The 20,841-nt window shown below is 48.7% G+C and overlaps 1 long non-coding RNA gene across 6 annotated transcripts in view; it reads right to left on the bottom strand.

Moving 5' to 3' along the window:
* LOC149126333 (uncharacterized) overlaps positions 1 to 20,841 on the bottom strand; it is a 37,213-nt gene that overhangs the window by 6,010 nt on the left and 10,362 nt on the right. For 2 of the 6 annotated variants that reach the window (XR_016236605.1, XR_016236607.1), the window contains 2 exons: positions 14,034 to 14,226; positions 10,930 to 10,986 (listed from right to left, as the gene is read on the bottom strand). The exons of 2 other annotated variants lie outside the window; for them this stretch is intronic. This is a non-coding gene — a long non-coding RNA (uncharacterized LOC149126333). The remainder of the gene's footprint in view (positions 1 to 10,929; positions 10,987 to 14,033; positions 14,227 to 20,841) is intronic. 2 more of the 6 variants (XR_016236609.1, XR_016236608.1) reach the window with 2 other exon arrangements.

The following is a 20,841-nucleotide window of genomic DNA, read 5'->3' as shown; positions in this document are numbered from 1 at the left end:
AGGAGGAAGAGGGGTGGGAATGTGGGTGAGAGGGCAGGTATGATGGGAAAAATCACTATGTTCCTGGAGTTGCACTCATGAAATGCATGAAGTTTGTATTCCTTAAGTAAAAGGTTTCTGGAAGGAAAAAAGGGCTATATTTGCTTTGTGTAGTTTGTTTATATTTTATTTGACTCTATGTCTAGTTTTTCTAAAACTCATTGTTTATTCTCGCATTTCTTTGCTTTTGTTTAGGATGATTTTTCCTTTTACCTGAACAACTTCTTTTGGAGTTTCTTTCAGTGTAGAAAGTTTTTATCTTCCTGAAGTATCTTTACTTCATTTTCAGTTTTGAAGGGTATCTTTGCAAGAAACAAAATTCCCAAACGATGGTCATTTTCTTTTGCTCGAAGTATGATGTTTCTTCAAATTAATCCTGTTGAGGTTTCTCATGATGCTTGAGTCTGTGGCTTCACGCATTTCATTAGCTTTGGAAAATTCTCAGTCTGCACAGTTTCAAACGTACCCTTCCCCAATATTCCCTTTTTCTTCTTTAGGACTTCTCTCGCTTGCATTTTAGGTCTTTTCACCATGTTCTATAAATCTCTTTCTTTTCTGTATGTTGCGTAGTTTCTCTTCTGTACTTAAGTCTGAATCTTTTTCCAAGTTTACTAATCCTCTCTTCTGTCCTATAAAATCTGCTATTAAATTCATATATCAAGTTCTTAATTTCAAGTGTTGGATTTTTCAGTTCTAGATTCTCTATCCAAATTTTCCTGTGGATCTAATTCTCAACCTTGCAGCCATTCTCTTGATGAAATTCACCACAGTTACTTTAGAGGCTCTGTTTGTTAACTTCAAAGTCCAGATTACCTGTGGGTCTGTTTCTAGAGTCTGATGTTTTTCCTTTGGATTTTGATCTTATGATTCTGAATCTCTTTTTATTGGAACATCTCATAACATATCTTATTAAAGGTTAGGCATTCTCTTGAAAACTTGTAAAGACTTGAAGGTGAATATTTTTTGTAAGGCCTAATCTATTTCCAGTTGACCTTACTCCTAGGACATGGACTTTTAGTGACTTCATAGACACCATGGCTGTGCGCCAAGACCTTTCCTTTTTGGTAGACCTTGGATTTCCCAGTACCTTGGGATTGCCAAAAAATTTTGCTTCAATTTTCAGACTTCTGGCTATCATTTTCCAATGGCCTTATCAGCCTGTTTCCTGATGAACTGCAAATGCCTTTGGGGAAAAGTGATGTATCAGGCTCACTTCTCTATGTTTCACTTTTGTCTACCATATTGGCTTCTTAAGTTCCTGGTTACTTTGGCTGCCTTCCAATCCCTTCAGTTATTTTTGGGTATTTTGCTTGATATATTGGGCGTTTAATCTGCAATCTAACCTTCCTTGTTTTTCTGGGCAGCAGAATTGGTATATTAGAAGCAACTCTCTGTCGGTGAACTCGAAAGGCTTCCATAGCCTTGGAAACTCATGACTGGAGCATAGGGAGATTACTGATGCCATATACAGGAGTGTCAATTTGTAAAGTCAACAACAGGAGTCACTGTGCACTTACTCCTCATGTAGGATCTCTGTCCTTAATGTGCTGTACATTGAGATTTAATGTTATAATGAGTACTCAAACAGTATTTTTCACTTTGTGTTTCTATGTGGGAGCAAACTGTTGAAATCTTTACTTAATGTATGCTAAACTGATCTTCTGTATATAAAGAAAATTGAAAATGAATCTTGATAAGAATGGAAGGTGAGAGCGAGCGGGAAAGGGGAGGGTTGCAGGTGGGAGGGAAGCCATTGGAGGGGGGGAGCCAATGTAATCCATAAGCTGTACTTTGGAAATCTATATTCATTAAATAAAAGTTAAAAAAAAACTACCTTACACCTAATAAATATGCTGAGTACTTAAAAAAAAAAAAAAAGAAGCAACCCTCCAATCAATAGCAGTATGTGTCCCTCTGCTCTCTGTTTGACTGGCAAACTCTCTCCACCCTTCTAGATTTAGATGCCACCTCTTCCAAAAATCTTTTCCTTTACTATCAATCAACTTCCTCCTCCTCTCTTGATGGCTCACATCCCTGGCTCTACAATTCCATAATATTTTGTAGAGTTCCCACACAGCTTGTGAATCAATGCTTAGTATTATGGGATTTTTTTTTCTGTCTCTCTTCCCCTCTAAACCACAAGCATTTCAAAGTCAGAGACTACGATTTGTCTATCTCAGCATCTCTGTGCTTTGACACAAAACCTGGATACCCAAACAGATGCTCAGTATGAACTCCATCAGTTCTCAATAGATGCTTAGGAAAATATCAACATGAAAGCAAAATCAGCAAGAATTGCACTTTCCCTGATGCTAGAAGCTACCACCCAAATTTCAGGACCCACTCCCCTGCACTCTTCAGTCTGTTGGGTATTGTCCCACTGCCTTTAAGAACATGACTACAGAAGCTAAGAGGTGGGCCCTGTGTGTCCAGAGCCACCACCTTGGGAGAGTAGCAGTGATTTTTTCCAGAGAAAGTATCTTGCCTCCTTCGTCTTGGGTCTCTCATGTGTGAGATGAATATATGAAAATCTACTTTGGGTTGATGTGAGTCAGTTAGAGCTTTCTGGTTAAACACACAGACTTTGAAGCTAGACTGTCTGGGTACAGACCCTAGCCACATTCCCCACAAGCTGAGTGTCTTTGAGTAAGTTACTTAGCCTCCCTCTATCTGTAAGGAGTTAACATACATAAAAGTCGAAGCAGTGCCTAATAGCAAAGGAACTATTAGCCATTAGTTTTCTATAAGAATGAAATAAGATCCAGTAGAAGTAACCTATAGAATAGCACAAAGGTACCAGTATGATTTAGTATTATTATAATTAAATAATTTCCCCTGGAGAAGGGCAGCTCAACCCTGAGGCTTCTGTGGGTGCCACCAGATGACATATTTAACACTAAAATATGAACATCCGACCTTTCACGGTTGGCGTCTTTAACTTGCTTTATCTAAAAGGCATTTTCAGCTGTAACATTTACTCTGAATGACTCACCTATGAGATTTGAGGTTTTCCCTGTAGTTCCTAAAATCTCTAAACCAGAAACCCAGAACATTCCCTGTTTCTTCAACCACAGGCTGTGGGCAGGCTTGGGCCAGACACAACAAAGGACATCTACTGGGAAGGGGCAGAGGCATCCGGACAGCATCCGTGTCCTCTGCCTTGTCCCCTGAGCCTCCACACTCAGCACCAAGTGGGCTGCGGGGCTGTCACAGAGACACGTGCCGTGAGATGGCGTCTCTCTGGCCAGGACCTTGTCCAGGTCACAGCGAATCGGAAGTGGAGTTCCAGAGGGGTCAGCAGAATCCACAGGCTGGGCAGGCGAGGGTCCTGAGCTAAGGCCTGGAGTGTGCAGGAATCAGCATCCTCCCAGAAGAAGGCAACAGAAGGGCCAGCTGCACTGAGAGTCAGAGGAGAAACCAAAGGCGAGCAACACCAAGCATCCAATGCGGAGGATTGAAGGGGACATGGTGGGAGGGGGGTCAGTCGAAGAGCCAAGAGTTCATTTAAAATCCAGCCATGATGGGCTTAGAGCCGGAACAGAGTGGTCCACAGGGCACGCTGAAGAGATTGGCAAGACTTTAGAGGGCATCAGGATACACTGGAGTGCCTGTTAAGATGCAGGGTACCAGGGCCTGCCTCCCAAGACTCACATTCTGCAATTTTTTTTTTTTTTTTTGACAGGCAGAGTGGACAGTGAGAGAGAGAGACTGAGAGAAAGGTCTTCCTTTGCCGTTCGTTCACCCTCCAATGGCCGCCGCGGCTGGCACGCTGTAGCCGGCGCACCGCGCTGATCCGATGGCAGGAGCCAGGTACTTGTCCTGGTCTCCCATGGGGTGCAGGGCCCAAACACTTGGGCCATCCTCCACTGCCTTCCCGGGCCACAGCAGAGAGCTGACCTGGAAGAGGGACAACCGGGAAAGAATCCGGCATCCTGACCAGGACTAGAACCCGGTGTGCCGGCGCCACTAGGTGGAGGATTAGCCTATTGAGCCACGGTGCCGGCATTCTGCATTGTTAAAACCACACAAATTAATTTTGACAGAGGGCTCCTGGGCTATCCTGTAAGAAAACTTTAGTCTGTTGGTCTAAGGACCAAGGGTATGGCCCCTTTGTAGTATCGTGCTGGGGATGGGTGACTCTGGGCCCCCATGAGCCAGTAAGTCAAAGGAAATAAAACAATCCTATGTACCCCACTGGACAGCTGCTCATTTTTTTAGTCCCTTTGTGTGGATCTAAGAACGGCGCCCCTAGTGGGCAGGTGAATTTTATAAAAACGACTCTTCTTCCACGAATACAAGGTGGGTTTCTGTCCTCGCTGGTCCTTGGGCTGTGCCTCATACAACCCGAGACAGGTTGGGCTTGCCCTTTGGGGTTCTTTAAGTCACTCACAGTTCATGCAAACAGGAGCACTGGAGGTCCATGCGGAAAGCTGAGAGCCCTGGAGTTACGCAGAGACAAGAGTTCATTTTTCGGAGTCAGTTAGGACTGAGTTCAAGTTTTAGCCTCATCGTTTAGGTAGAAATAAGCTTCCCAGTGTTAGCAAACCTCAGGAATTTAACCTATAAGGTAGAATAATCTTCTTGCCCACCAGGGAGGCATGATCCCAGCCAAGTGAGCCACACAACATTTGTCAGGAGATTTAGACACCAAGTTTTCCCCTTCCTGCCACCTCACCACCACCACTGTTATAATTAAAGCCAATACAGGATGGCATTCTCCCATACACAAACCTAATTAGCAGACAGGCACAAATGCAGCTGTTCCTCCAACCTGCTGTCTATACTGGGCCTCCCACCAAGTGCCTTGCAAAAAGATCTCTCCTAGGCACATACGACCTGGTCCAGACTTACCAACGTCCGTGAAAGAAGGAGATCCAGACCCAGCAGCTGTAAAATGATTGCCTACGTAGACACAGCCACATGAAAGGGAATCTGACCATTGTCTTTGCTGTACCTTTTTTTTTTTTTTTTTTTGACAGGCAGAGTGGACAGTGAGAGAGAGAGACAGAGAGAAAGGTCGAGAGAAAGGTCTTCCTTTGCCCTTGGTTCACCCTCCAATGGCCGCCGCGGCTGGCACGCTGCAGCCGGCGCACCACGCTGATCCCATGGCAGGAGCCAGGTACTTCTCCTGGTCTCCCATGGGGTGCAGGGCCCAAGTACTTAGGCCATCCTCCACTGCACTCCCTGGCCACAGCAGAGAGCTGGCCTGGAAGAGGGGCAACTGGGACAGAATCCAGCGCCCTGACCGGGTCTAGAACCTGGTGTGCCGGCGCCGCAAGACAGAGGATTAGCCTAGTGAGCCGCGGCGCCAGCGTTGCTGTAACTTTCATATTTTCCCTAATAGCTCTGGTCCATCCAAGCTACTATCACAGAATACCATGGACTGGGTGGTTTACAAATAGCAGAAATTGATTTCTCACAGTTCTGGAGGCTGGGAAGGCCAGGATCAAGGCCCTGGCAGGTTTGGGGTTGGTTCATAGATGGAGATCTTGCCACTGTGTCCTCACATGGCAGAAGGGGCAGGAGATTCTTTTAGAAGCTTCTTTTAGAGTTTCTTTCAGGGAGCTACTTAAGAGCAGTGGGATAAAACCCCGACATGCAGCGCCAGCATCCTATATGGGCTCCTGTTCAAGTTCCGGCTGCTCCACTTCCGATCCAGCTCTCTGCTAATACTCCTGGAAACGCAGCGGAGGATTGCCCGGGTTCTTGGGCCCCTGGACCCACTCGGGGAACCTAGAAGGAGCTCCTGGTTCCTGGCTTCAGATCAGCTTGGCTCCAGCCATGACAGCCATTTGGGGAGTGAACTAGTGGATGGAAGACCTCTCTCTCTACCTTTTTCTCTAACTCTGTGTGTGTGTGTGTGTGTGTGTGTTTTAAAAGATCACTGTCATATAAAAAAATAACCAAATCCCATCCACGAGGACTCTTCCCTTATGGCCTAATTCCCTCTCAAAGTCTGCATCTCCTAACACCCTTCTGTTGGAAGTTAGAATTTTAGCCTATGGATTTGCGTGAGACACACATTCAGTCTCCAGCAACATACTAGATGTGTCAGAAGGTCTGATGCTTCCTCCAAAAAAAAGGTGTGGTTGCACACAGTTGGGACTAAAAAGGAGCCGCAGAACTCTGCTAGGGAGCTTTTGCCTAGGATGGAGGGGCACTGGTGAGCAGCCACTCTATTCCAGATGGGACAGTCATCATTTGTGGGACTGTGTGCTCAGTGCAAACACCAAGCCTTGTGTGCAAAAAACAGAGAAAAAAAGCTATGTTCTTTCTTTTGGCTTCTTCCCCTCTCTGTCTTTCATGGTGGCTTTTATTAGTTAATGCCCCCCCCCCAGGCACGGGGCTGTTTCTGGGGTGAGTGCAGTCCCACAGAGGGACCGGGACTCTGAAAAGCCCAAAATCAAGGCACCAACAAATTTGGTCCCTGGTGAGGAACAGCAGGTGTGCGCATAGCTCACCCAACCTTCCCCACACCTACCCTTGGCCCCCTGCCAGGAGCCACAGGCAGCAGCAGTCATGGGGTGAGGGTGGAATGGGGGGCTGCTGAGAACCCATTCATACCAGAGCACCTCCAATCGTATCTTACCCAAAAATATGAGGGTGCTTCCCAAAGTTCACGATCAAATAACATGAATTAAAAGATGCATTTTGATGCAAAAAATTTTAAAGCTATGCATGTGATTTTTCCACATAATGTACTTGTGCTTCAACACTGGAATCTCTTGAAAGTTTAAAGCTATTAAAAATAGACCTTGATATAGGGAACCCGTGAAAAGTCACACCCAAAAGAACAGTCTGGATCAGGGTTTCTCTGCCTCACCACTGTTGACATGCAGAGCTGAGTAATTCTCTGTTGTATGTGTGGGGGTGGGGAGCGCTGTCTTTCACATTACTGGAGGCTTAGCAGCATCCTTGGCTCGTGCCCAATGGCATGCTGCCCCGACCCTTACCCCACACCCCCGGGATAACCCAAAACGTCTCTAGATGATGCCTGAAGTCCCCTAGAAGGGGACAAAACAGCCCCCTGGTTGAGAATCACCACTATGAAATTCAGCACTTTTTTGTGGTTATTTTGTTGGTGCTTGGTGAGCAAATTATAAATTGTATTTGACCTTCAAAAGCTAAATTCTCGTGGGCTGCCTGTATGGCACTTAAAACTGTTTTAACTGAAAAGCTGTCCACGCCTGAACTGCTGTACCTTCCTTATTATCCACACAGGTAGAACCACACACTGGCCGTGGACAGGACGTGCAGAGAAAGCATCTTTTTGAGGCAGAAGTGAGAGGTACCTCTCAGAACACACAACAAGGGCTGGTTGAAGGCACTGTCATATAATCAGCAGTTGATTATCAATGTTTGCAGGGAAGCAGATGTGCTGATAGCCCGAAAAGAAACAGATTATGCAAAAATCATTTCTATTTGGCTGTGTTTTCGTGTTGGTTTGTTTTTGTAGCAGATCCATCTAAGTGGATTTTCTTTGGGCTGTTATTGAAATGGAAAGGAAGCCATCTGGGCCCCTGAGCATCTGCAGTTCAGAAGGAAGACGAGAGTCAACAATTTGGACTTAGCCACAGACACATCAGTGAACTAAATTCTTCCCTCCCCTACCTTTGTGCAGGCTTCTTGGAGAGCACTTCTAGGAATGAGGTGGAGGACAACAGAGCTGTGGCCTGGTGGCAGCCACTCTTGGTAACCCCCTGAGGACCCCTGGAGGCCTCTTGACCAGATGGCTCTCCGTGCCTGCCCTCACTGCCTGGTCACACCGGCCACCCTCTTCAAAGCATCACCCTCTGGTACAGGCAGGTGCAGTGGGACAAAGGCACAGTCCCTTTGCCTCCAGCGGGTACCCACTCAGGTGTCATTTGTACTCAGGGTTGACTGTGGAATCAGAGTAAGCTAGGTTTCAACAGAAATCACTCTCACCTACCACCTTCTCCTCCCCCATCCTGCTTCCTCTGCTGCCTTACTTGCTTCTCCTGGGAGTACTTCTTCAAGGAATAACACATTCAAAGCCTTGGCTGATGGTCAGCTTCTACCTACAAGACCCTGAAGGAAATGCAATCTGCGCATGCCCACCAGGTAAGCCAGGGCCCACAACCAAACCCAGAAGATATGGTTTCATTACAGGGGCTTCAATGGGACCTTTTTGTTTTTCTTGTTTGACAGATAGTTATAGACAGTGAGAAAGGCAGACAGAGAGAAAGGTCTTCCTTCTGTTGGCTCACCCCCCAAATGGCTGTTATGGCTGGCGTGCTGCGCCAATCCGAAGCCAGGAGCAAGGTGCTTCCTCCTGGGTTTGGTTGTGGGCCCTGGCTTACCTGGTGGGCATGCGCAGATTGCATTTCCTTCAGGGTCTTGTAGGTAGAAGCTGACCATCAGCCATGCGGGTGCAGGGCCCAAGCACTTGGGCCATCCTCCACTGCCCTCCTGGGCCACAGCAGAGAGCTGGACTGGAAGAGGAGCAACCAGGACTAGAACCCGGTGCCCGTATGGGATGCCGGTGCCGCAAGGTGGAGGATTAACCAAGTGAGCCATGGCGCCAGCCCCAGGACCTTTGAGTTTTAAAATATCTTCCCATTTTTCAGATACTCACTATAAAGACCAGAGCCAGAGAAGGGGCCTGGGCTGGATCCGAAAGAACTGCCCAGGAAAGGATTCTGGGATCAAATGGAAGAATCTAACAACAGTGTTCAGCATGAAACTCATGCTGGTCCAGGGGCCACAGCACGAAGAGCAGGTGCCAAAGAAACCTTCAGACTGAACCAAGCTAAGAAGAGCGGCTAGTGATGGAACAGGCCTGCGAGTCCAAGTCCAGTGGCAATGGAGACAGCAAAGCACCTGCCCCATGACTGCTCAGAGAGCATGAGATCTAATGTGTATAGTTCACTTCTCATAGGGTCCTCTGCCTGTCCTCCACTGCCTTGTGCTGTTAACTTTCTTTTGCCTGATTTCCCTTGACTTTTGACAGGCAAGATTCTGAGAGTGAGACAGGGAGGTCCCCACAGCCCATTCGTCAGGCTCTGAGAACACACGTTCTGGTGAATAATGACTGGCCACGCAGTGCTTCTCTGGTCTCCTTCCCGTGTTTCTGGGAAGCAGCTATAGAAGGCTGCCATTTATAGCTGCACAGGCCCTACAACGCTGGCTGTCCGAGGCACAGCAGTGCAGTGAACGACACATTCCACCCTACATGGAAGCCCTGGGCAGAGACTATCTCTGTGCAAGGGATCTGGAATTTGCTCTCCCTCTAAATGCATCCACCTGATGCCCTGGGGAGCTCTGGGACATACAGCTATAGCTCAGGATCTATACCGCCTTGAGGCAAAAGAGACAGGCTTTTGTCCTCCCACACAATGCCTGGCCTATGGGGCTATTTCTAAAGGCTCAGCTGATTGGATGAGTGCATCCACTGAATGGTGCAGTGTGGTGCAGAAAAGAAAATGAAGGGCTCTAAGGTCTTCACAGTGAACCTGGCTCTGGCCTAAGACTTGGCTCTTTCTAGCTGTGCAGCTGTGGTCAAATTCCTTACTACATACCTATGTCCTCCTCTCCCTTAAACCTCCCTTCCCCAAAACACACGCACAAGAATTGCTGATGAGAAAGAAGCTACAATAGCTAGGAACTACACGTCAATAGGCAGTATTCTGTAGGATAAAAACAGCAGTGTGGGGGCCAGCACTGTGGTGCAGGTTAATCCCCCGCCTGCAGTGCCGGCATCCCATGTGGGCACCAGTTCTAGTCCCGGCTGCTCCTCTTCCAGTCCAGCTCTCTGCTGCGGCCTGGGAATGCAGTACAAGATGGCCCAAGTCCTTGGGTCCCTGCACTCACATGGGAGACTGGGAAAAAGCACCTGGCTGCTGGTTTCCGATCGGCACAGCTCCAGCCGTTGCAGCCATCTGGGGAGTGAACCAACAGACGGAAGACCTTCTTCTCTGTCTCTCCCTCTCACTGTCTGTAACTCTACCTCTCAAATAAATAAATAAAATCTTAAAAAAGGAAAAAAATAGCAGTATGGCATCATGGTTATAAACACTGGTTCAGAAGTCAGACTCACAATTTTGCACAGAGACTCTGCTCATGCAATAAACAAGATACTGAATCAATCTATACCCAATTATTCTTATGTGTAGTTAGTCTATATCTTAATCACTCTTATGCAGCAGGGGCGATAGGAAAGCCTACATCATGGATGCTTGGAGACCATGACATCACACATGTATAGTGCTCAGCACAGGATTGGCACAGAACAGGTAAATGTTGAATGAATAAGAAACGAATACACAAAAGAATGAACCAAACAGTCAATGGAGTGGACACCACAGAATACCCAGGCTTCTCAAATCAAATTGTTGGCAGCAACTCCTTACCCAGACTAGCTGGGGGCTGGTGAAAGTAGTCTACTGCCCCAGGCACCATGCATTTTCCTCTTCGTGGGTTGTGTGACTTTGGAAGAGATGGAGAAGGGGTGCAGCCCTGGTGCATAGTCACAGAATGACAAATAATGACATAATGTGGAAATTGGCTTCCCGAACCCCTGTTCAAGCCAATTCTTAGAAGCATGTGCTCATTCAAGCCTGAAAACCACATCAAGCTTCCATTTGAGGCAGTTGGTGTGGCAGGAAAATCATCAAGGGTACAGGATAATAAATATGCATCAACATTTGGGGCCAATGCCATCAACAGAACAAACTGTTGGAGAGAGAGAGACAGTTGGCTTGATGATTGGTGAACTAAAAAGAGGAGGAAAACTCGGAGAAGAGCTAAAGCTTATGCCTCAGGGGCCAAGGTGGGGAGGAAAGCCCAGGAACTGAACCAGGTGTCCAACACAACCCTAAGACAAAACCAATGCAGACACAAGAGTGAATATCAAATGGCAGAAATACTCACATGTGGGAGAGGACTAAGTTTTGAGTAGGAGGAGTTCCAAGGAGATCCATTTGGATTCTACATATCAATCAAAATAATGATCATTGTTAAAGGTCTAATTGGGCACCAGGCGGTGAGCTGGGTGCTTTGCAAACCTGAACTAATTTAAGCCTCCCCAAAGCCCTGGAAGACATACATCGCTGTCCCTAATCTTCAGCTGAGGCAGCGGGGACTCGGACAAGTTGTGCGCCCAAGATGGGGAGTGAAAGTGACATTTGAATTCAGGTCTGTCTGATTCAAAGGCTGACCAGGCTACGCTCAAGGCTGCCCCACGCTTGTGCGTTTTGTGCATTCCGCGAGGACAGCTGGGTTATCTGTGCCAGAAGGAAGACTGACTCATCCATCACATAAAGATGCGCTCTCTTTGCCAAGCCACGCGGCGGGGTTACATCTTCCCCGAAGGGGCACCTTTTGCTTTTTGCTTTGCTTTGTTTTGTTTACACCGAAGATACCTGTCCCTGGCCACACTGCTTCTGGTAGGAAGAATTCCAACGACAGAGAGGAGAGCTGTTCAGCAGACACGGGTTTAGTAGCAGCGAGCAGATGACCACTTCTTGCCCCTCTTGTCTTACGCACGTGGTAATACACCTGTTCATGTCTTCCTCCAGCTGATCCCGCTTTAATGGCAGCCCATCTCTGCAAGGTCCTGAACAATGGGACCCCTCCTTCCCTCCCTCCACTCTCCTGAAGCTCCTACTTTCACTACTCAGGCCTGCTCTGCGGTGTCTCTTTCAGGGACTGTGCTTAACAGTCTCTATTTTCAACTTGTTCTTAATGCCCTTCTGAACTCAGGTTGACCCTTCAGATCCAAGCCCTCATGCATTTCCCCAGAGATGCCACTGGTGGCCCACTGGTCAAGGCGAATTCTCTAGTGTAGGTGAGGTGCCAGCTGGGACTACAGACGCTGCTCTAGGTGTTTCTCAACCAGAGGGACTCTAACACAGGGGCTGGTTGTGCAGCTGCCGCAGGATTGAAAGAGCCAAAAGAGACGCTGACGTGACTTGGGGGTGATAATGGCAGGACTGAGTTGTCAATCCTACGACTGGGAGAAAAGGATTAGACGAAGTATTCAGATGCTGGGAGCTTGGAGATATTGATGGTACCTGTGTGGGGGTGGCGCAGGGCTGGAGCTAGGGCCTGCTACCATCTACTGCTACTGAGGAGTGGGGTACTCAGTCAGCTAAGATGGGCATATACCCAGCTGCAGCCAAGTCGGCAAGAACAAGAGAGGACAAGGAGTGAGTCCGTCTTCCCTCCTCCTGCCTTCCAGGCTCCTAGTGCTTCCTATTAGCAGAACCTCACAAAAACGGCGGTTGGCAAGGACACTGGACACTGTAGCTTGCAGAGCCCTGGCCCCAGCATCAGAAAACAGAGTACAGGTAGACAGATGTGGAGCTGAGACCATGAGTGAACCACCTGGAATCTTCGTTGTATCTACTTACAGCTGCGTGCTTTCCACACACAAGGTTAATGGCAATCATAATTGGATTTTAGTGTGCATGCATTTAATATCTGTCACTTCCCACCAGGCTGAGGGCACCATATGAAAATTTGGTTCACAGTTGTATTCCCTGCACATGGGAAATACTAATTGCTCTTTGCAATGAGTTCTTAAAAGAAGGCTGGCGGAAGTCAAGTTTCCCAAAAGTAGAGCCTGATATGGGGGTTTTCACACAAGGGATCTATGAGCAAGGATCTGTGGAAGAAAGGGAATGAGAGAAGCGGGACGAACAGGGAGATGCTGAGGACAGAGCTGGTGTCAGTGTGAGGCTGGCCTCAGCTTGTCCCTCAGCTTGGGGGCTCTGGGATGCAGACTGCACCCTGACTCCATGCTTCCACAAGCCCCTCCATCAGGCACTGGCTGCAAGTGGCCAGGGAGGAGAGCAGCTTCTGAGAGCTATGGGCAACTCCCCGGAGCAGGGCAGCTGTGGGCATGAGCAGCCAACACTCACGGCTTGGGGACAAGGGTGTACCCACCTGCAAAGGGCGCCAGGCAGGGGGACCCTAAGAGCATCTGCCACAAAAGGCAACTACAGCAGAGACTGCCCAAGTCTCTTCCTGTTGGCAAGGTCTAGGATCTTGGGATTTTTATGAGAAACCAGTCCGAGAAGAAGTGGATTTCTTTAATCTCACAGAGCTATTTATCCTACAAAACCGAAGCTGAAAGTTAACAGCCTGCATGCCTGGGGAGTCAGGTCTGTGTCTCTCCTCAAGCTTGAAGCACCTGCTGGCCTGGCCATAGCACCCCAGGGGCCCCCAAACAGCAGATTTTTCCCTCCATGTTTCTCTTATCTGGAAGAAAGATTGGCCTCTCGCTCCCTCTCCCTCCCAGCCCGGCAGGTGCCCCGCTCAGTGGTGGCCTGGCAGCCTCCACTGAAGAATGTCACTCTGGCCTGGGGCCCGGCCACAGACAAAAGCCCTTTTGGAGCTGAGCCTGCATCCTCTGGCTGTCAGGACCCTGCCCGCCTCCCAGGCTGCCAGCTAGGGAGGGCAGCTAAATTCATTCCCCTTGAGCAGATCGCTTCCACAGCCCTTGGCTCTGGGACAAATAGCTGATTGTCCTTGCACAGAGGAGGGGAGGAAGCTGAGACACCCCCTTGCCCTGACACCAGAGGCAGGCAGGCCAGCAGACGTGTGCTCTGGGGCTGGGAGCAGGTGGGGGCCCAGGCCCAAAACAAGGACAAAGCGATGAGTCGCAAACAACCTTTCACAGCCAGCCCTGACATTGACCATGGCTTGGAATCAGACAGACTTCAGGTTGAATCCCTGGTTCTACCATTTGCCAACAGTGCACCCTTAACCAAGCCATCCTCTGGGCCTCAGTTTTCACAACTATTCAATAAAATAGTGTTTACCCTGTGCTTGCTTGTTTTGAAGATTCACTGAGATGATAGAAGGCCCTAGTACAATGGCGAGCGTTTTCTCAGCAACACTGCCCTCGAACGCCTCTTGTGGGGATGCCCACATCTAACCGGGCAAACACGTCCTCGGGCCTGCACACCCAAGGTCACCCAGTTGCTCTTCCCTTCCTCTTAGACTGCAGCTCCAGCACTGTGTGATTTTACCTGTTCCTTTTGAACCTCTCGCCTCGGTTGCTCCTGGAAGGCCCTCAGCAGCGGTCTCACCTGCCTCAGGCCATGGAAAGCGCTGGTGTGGTGTCAGAGGGCTTGTGTGTTGCTTGTAGAGTTTTCAAAATAGGAAGCCTACCAGTGTGGCATTTCAGGGGCGTGTTGGCTTCCCAGCCTTGCTTTTCCGCTCCTAGGAAGTGAGAGATCTGAGACGTGGGTGTGGCCTTAAAGACCAATCTTGTCATTTTAGGGATAAGCAGATGGACATTGGTGAAATGCCTACAGAACTAGAAGGCCACCCAGGCTCAGAGGCAGCTGCCTGGACAGACCACAGAGAGAGAGGAGATGGCTCTGTCCTTCCTGCCAGCACCTGTTTCCCTTCTCCACCCCCACGCTGCATTAATTGTGTCCCCGCAGAGTTCTTCTCTACCTGGGACCTCGGAATGTGACCTTATGAAGAACTAGGATGTTTGGAGACGTAACCCAGAGCAGATGAGGCTACACTGCATTAGAGTGGCCCCTAAGTCAACGAATGACACCCTTTTAAAAAGGAAAATGTAGACACAGATACCCAGAGGGCAGATGGTGCCTTGGAGACACAGGGAGAGACTAGAATCCCATTGCTACAGACCAAAGAGCACCAAGGATGGCAGCAAGAATCAGAAGCAAGGAACAGGGGTGGAAGGCTACTTCCTGGAGCCTTCAGAGTGGGCACAGCCCTGTCAACATCTTCATTTCAGACTTCTGGCCTCTGGAACTGTGGGAGGACACATTCCTGTCCCTTTAAGCTGCCCGGTTTGTGCCACTTTGTTACAAAGCCACCGTCTTGGCCTTGGTGAAGGAAGCTGTGTCCTGCAGTCCCGGTAACTCACATAGGCATGTTGGGCTCTGTGGGTCCTATGAGCTCACATTTTATAAAATGACAGCCAATGAGGAGGAAGTGGAAGTGGGACTGAGACTCTTCATTCCAGGGGTCTAACTCTGGCCCTACAGCTCACCCACTACAGAAACATCACCATCTGCACCCAGTAGCTGCAAAACCCATGGCTCACAGTGGCATAGGCCAGCAGGGCAGGTTGCATGGAGTCCAGGAGCATGGATTCTGGATTCATAGGCAACCTGTACCCAGACTCTGGTTTTTCTGCTTCATAAATGGTCATACGACCTTAGGCAAATCATTTAACCTCATCGGTAGAACAGATATTAACAAAATCCACCTCTGAGAATTGGTCACTTCCAAAGTATAACCACGGAAAGTGCCACCTAGGAAGATGCCTGTTGTCTTGGTCTTGTTCCCCGTGCCCAAGATCACACGGCTGTAAGCGCCAGAGGCAGCATTTGCACCCAGGTCCGTCCGGCTCCCCTGGGTGCTTTCGTTCCGTGATTCCATACTGGAGAGCGGTCCCTAAAGTTCTGAGTCCCACTTCTGCCCACAGACCTCCCATTGCCAAAGGAGCTCAGGTTCACAGTCATCTTGGTAGCAGCCTCCATAGTGAACAGCACCTGTGCAAATCTGCCCCTGGAATCCTTAAGGGACCCCACAGCCACCACCACTCCCCCAACCACCCTGAGGAAGGTGGTGGGTGAGGAAGGTGACGAATGGCTATGAGCAAGATTTGGGGACATAAAGTCCTGTGTTTAGATCCCTGTTTGGTCAGTTCCGAGCCATGGGAACGTGGATGGGACTTAACTGTTCTAAGCCTCCTTTTCCATTTCTTGTAAAATGGGAATGACCACTGACCCTATGTCATGGGTAGTGGTAAAGAGTAAACAGGACGTTTGTAAAATACCCAGCCCACAGGAAGGACCTGGATTCCATAAGCTGGGGTTGCTTTGATAATAGTGATGACGAACATGAACAGGATGCCCACTCAGAGAGTGAAGTGAGGGAGGTAGAACCACCACCAAATGCCTGGGCAGCCCCCCTTCCAGCCCCCCAGACTCTGCAGCCTCCCCATGCCAGGGTCAGCAGGGGATAGCAGATTAATGGGCTTCCGCCCTTTAAGTCCACTTATAAATTCCCGGTTCAAATGGATTTGGCGAACCCCTCCAATCTCATTTCCTTGGGAAATGTTATTAAAATCTTGCCTGGGAGGCCTTCCCAATCGATGCACAAAGACCTCCTTCGAGAAGGTTGACCCTCAAACTTGCATCTCCAGTAAGCACGGCCTTGGTGTCCGACATGCTGACAATGACCGCAGCTCTCTGTTCCACGTCTCTTGGCTGACTTTCAGCTCATGAGGAAGTGTCTGTCTTGTGGCCAGTTGGAATTGATCTTGCAAGTAAGGTTGCAGGGAGAGCTGGAGTCTGGTGGCGCCTCTGTCATGTGCTCCCAAGAACCCTAACTCATGGTTGGCTGGTGAGCCCCAATTTTCAAAACTCTGTGTTTTCACATTGGGTGTTTCATTCCAACTTCTCAATAATATTGTGAGGCCGACCTTGTCCTCTGCACTTTTCCATTTTCCCACTTAACAGATGGGAGAAGCAGTGAGAGCTTACGTGACGAGCCTGAGGCTGTATTTGTAGCACCAGGCTGGTCCGGGACTTGGCCCCAGTATCTATTTAAGAAGTATTATTGCAACAATTTAGTGAGCATCCACTATGTGTCAGGTATTTTGTACTAAACACTGGAAATACAGAGGAATAAGGCATTGTGAGCTGCCGGCCAGGATAGGCAGGCACGGAAACCACATAGTATGATAAGCGTCGTAATATACACACAGAGAAGAGGCTCACCACTCCCTCCGGCCCCAAATCTCTCTCCTACACACTCTCAGCAGGCTTCCCTTCCTCTAAAACAGCCTTCCTCCCCATCCCAAACCAAAACAACAGCAACAACAAAACACGGCACAGGTGTTTGGTCTAGCAATTAAGACCCCCACATTCTACATGGAAATGCCTTGGTTTGATGCCCAGCTCTGGCCCCCAATACCACCTTCCTGTTAATGCAGACCCTGGAAGTCAACGGCAATGGCTGAAGTCAATGGGTTCCTGCCACCCACATGGGAAGACTTTGATTAACTTCCTAGCTCCTGACTTTAGCCTCAGCCAAGCTTAGCCCCAGCCATTGTGGGCATTTCGGTATGTTTCAGAAGATGGAACCTCTCTCCCTCTCCCTGCCTCTCAAATAAATTAATTTTTAAAGCCCTGCTCTTATCAAAGTACCAACAACCTCAGATTGCCGAACTCAGGGGTCAAGTCTTTATTTTCACTGAACTCAAGTTCTCAAAAGCAGAGATCCAGTGGAGGGTTCTCTACCTCCCACATGTTCTCCCTGAGCTTTCCAGGACGCTGACATGCTTCACAGAATGCCAATGTCTTCCTCAGCCTCTTTTGCTGAGACTTTACTCCTCCTCTGACTGTAAGAGTTAACATGCCCTGGGCTCAGCCTGGGCTCCCTTCTCTTGTCCAGACTCACCCTCTCTGTAGGTTTTCTTCCAGGCCCCATCCATGCTTATCTCCAGCCCCAATCCCTCCCCCGAGCTGAGGCCCATGCATCCATTCAGCTGGCTGCTAGCTCTGCTAGGATGTCTAATAGTCGGCTTCCAGCTCATCATAAAGCTAACTCCCCTACTCTAAACAAACTCTGGATTTTCCTCCCCTAAATCTGTCCCTCTGTTCCTTCTCCATCTCAGTGACACCATCACTCACCCAGCAACTCAGGTCATGAATAATCATCAATTCCTCTCCTTCCTCATCCAGCCCTGATGCTACAACCTCCAAATTATGTCTCGAACCACTCACTTTCCTGTCTCCACTGCCACCACCCTGGTCTAAACTCTCATTGGCTGAGACCAGTGGAGTACCTCCTGGCACATTTCTCTGCTCTTGTGACCTCGCCTCATGGTGCAGCCAGATGGATCTTTTAAAAGATGTAAACTCAGTCTCATCCTTCTTCCTCTTCAAACTTTCCACTAGCTTCTCATTGTTTTCGCCATGAAATCCAAACCCCTTCGCTAGCCTACCAGGCTTTTCATAATATCACTCAACTCTTGCTCTCCAACCTCATTATCTGTAACTGTCACCCTATCAACCTCATCACTCCCCAGTTAGGCTGCCCCAGGTCCTTTGCACTTGCTCCTCCTGCCAAAATGATCCCCCTAACATCTTTGTGGGCCAGATTCTTATTGTTTCACGTCTGCATCCCGATATCTCCTTTCCATGGTTTTCCCCAAGTCACCATTTGCTTTGCCTTCTTTGAGAGATTTATTACCGTCTGCAATCATAATTTATTACCATTTGCAATTCATGTTTTTCATGCTTACTAGAATGTGAGCCCTCTGCATATCTGGCCAGAACATGTGCTGAAGTATAGCCCACTCCCAGAGCCCCCCCCCCCACCACCACCCTTTAAAAAAAAAAAACATTTATTTGAATGTCAGTTACAGAGAGAGGGGAGAGATACACAGAGAGATATCTTCCATCTGCTGGATCCCTCCTCAAATGGCCACAATAGCGAGGACTGGACCAGACCAAAGCCAGGAACCAAGAGCTTCTTCCTGATCTCCCACATGGGTACACACTTGGGCTGTCCTCTGCTGCTTCCCCAGGCACGTTAGCAGGTAGCTGGATCTGAAGTGGGGCAGCTGGAACTCAAACCGGCACCCATATAGGATGCTGGTGTTGCAGGTAGAATCTTAACCTTCTACGCCACAGCATCCCCCCCCCCAGGGTCCCCTTCATTTATGGAAAATAAAAAGTTTTATACATGCTTAGAAACTTGTTAATTGCCATGAAGGAAAACATCTGGGTTGTTTTTTTTTTGTTTGTTTGTTTTTTTTTTTTTTTTTTTTTGACAGGCAGAGTGGACAGTGAGAGAGAGAGACAGAGAGAAAGGTCTTCCTTTTGCCATTGGTTCACCCTCCAATGGCCGCCGCGGCCAGCGCGATGCGGCCGGCGCACCGCGCTGATCCGATGGCAGGAGCCAGGAGCCAGGTGCTTTTCCTGGTCTCCCATGGGGTGCAGGGCCCAAGCATCTGGGTTTTAAGAGGAAGAACCTCAGAGGACACTTACCCTAACCTGGGTGATTAGTAGGACCTCCCAAAGTGGCATGATTAAATGAGTCCTAAAGAATGGGAATGAACATCCTTGAAAAGAGTTGGGGGAGAGGCATTTCAGGCAGAGGGAGTGGAACATGCTAAGGCTATACACACACACACCCAAGGTAAGGGAGACAGGGGCGTACATTTCTCTGTTTGCTTATTTATTTATTTATTTTGACAAGCAGAGTTAGACAGTGAGAGAGAAAGAGACAAAGAGAAAGGTCTTCCTTTTTCCATTGGTTCACCCCCCGAAGTGGCCACACTACAGCCGGCACGCTGCGCCAATCCAAAACCAGGAGCCAGGTGCTTCCTCTTGGTCGCCCATGCTGGTGCAGGGCCCAAGGACCTGGGCCATCCTCCACTGCACTCCGGGCCACAGCAGAGAGCTGGCCTGGAAGAGGGGCAACTGGGACAGAATCCGGTGCCCTGACTGGGACTAGAACCCCAGTTGCCAGCACCGCAGGCAGAGGATTAGCCTAGTGAGCCGCAGTGCTGGCCTGTCATTTATTTATTTATTTATTTTTTTTTTTGACAGGCAAATTGGACAGTGAGAGAGAGAGAGACAGAAAGGTTTTCCTTTGCCGTTGGTTCACCCTCCAATGGCCGCCGCGGCCGGTGCACTGTAGCCGGCGCACCGCGCTGATCCAAAGCCAGGAGCCAGGTGCTTTTCCTGGTCTCCCATGCAGGTACAGGGCCAAGGACTTGGGCCGTCCTCCACTGCACTCCCAGGCCACAGCAGAGAGCTGGCCTGGAAGAGGGGCAACAGGGACAGAATCCGGCGCCCCAACAGGGACTAGAACTTGGTGTGCCAGTGCCGCAAGGCGGAGGATGAGCCTAGTGAGCCACGGCGCCGGCCCTCTCTGTCATTTTCAAAATGGGTTCACAGAGCTTTATAACTTCACTTGAACTTAATACACCATAGATATCTTCTCATGTCCTTAAATCATCTCCAGTTTTTGTTTTTTATTTTAGCTGCTCTTACTAATGATGAGGCATAAATATATTATTTGAAAAGATATCCAGGAGCTGGCACTGTGGTGAAGATGGTAAAGCCACCACTTGCAGTGCTGGCATCCCCTATGGGCATCAGTTCAAGTCCTGGCTGCTCCACTTCCAATCTAGCTCTCTGCTGTGGCCTGGGAAAGCAATAGAGTATGGCCCAGGTCCTTGAGCTCCTGAACCCACATGGGAGACCTGGACGAGGTTCTTGGCTCCTGACTTCAGATGGGTGCAGCTCCAGCCATTGTGGTCAATTGAGGAGTGAACCAGCACATGGATGACCTCTCGCTCTCTGCCTCTGTGTAATTCTGCCTTTCAAATAAATACCTAATTAAATCTTTTTATAAAATGAAAGAAAAGATATCTAAATCCATGAGAATTGTTGAAACAAACAAACAAAAAAACAGTACCAAATGTTGGGATAACATAGAGCAAGTGGTGGTGAAAAGATAAACTCATACAAGTACTGTGAAAATCTCTTTAGCAGAATCTACCAGAGCTGAGCATACCTGTGACCCCATCGTTCTAATACACATATAAACAACAGAGGGATTGGAATGCCTGTGTCCATCAAAAGTCAAGTACAAAAACATGTTTTTAAAGATTTTGAGAAGTAGAGTTACAGACAGAAAGAGGGAGAGACAGAGAAAGATCTTCCATCCACTATTTCACTCCCCAAATGGCCATAAAGGCCAGAGCTGAGCTGATCTGAAGCCAGGAGCTAAGAGCTTCTTCCAGGTCTCCCATACAGTTGCAGGGGCCCA

This window comes from Oryctolagus cuniculus, chromosome 6, assembly GCF_051225735.1.
Source record: "Oryctolagus cuniculus isolate XC-2025 breed Fujian yellow rabbit chromosome 6, ASM5122573v1, whole genome shotgun sequence".
Taxonomy (NCBI): domain Eukaryota; kingdom Metazoa; phylum Chordata; class Mammalia; order Lagomorpha; family Leporidae; genus Oryctolagus; species Oryctolagus cuniculus.
The sequence above is the reverse complement of the archived record's forward strand: the minus strand, read 5'-3'. Positions and strand labels throughout refer to the sequence as shown.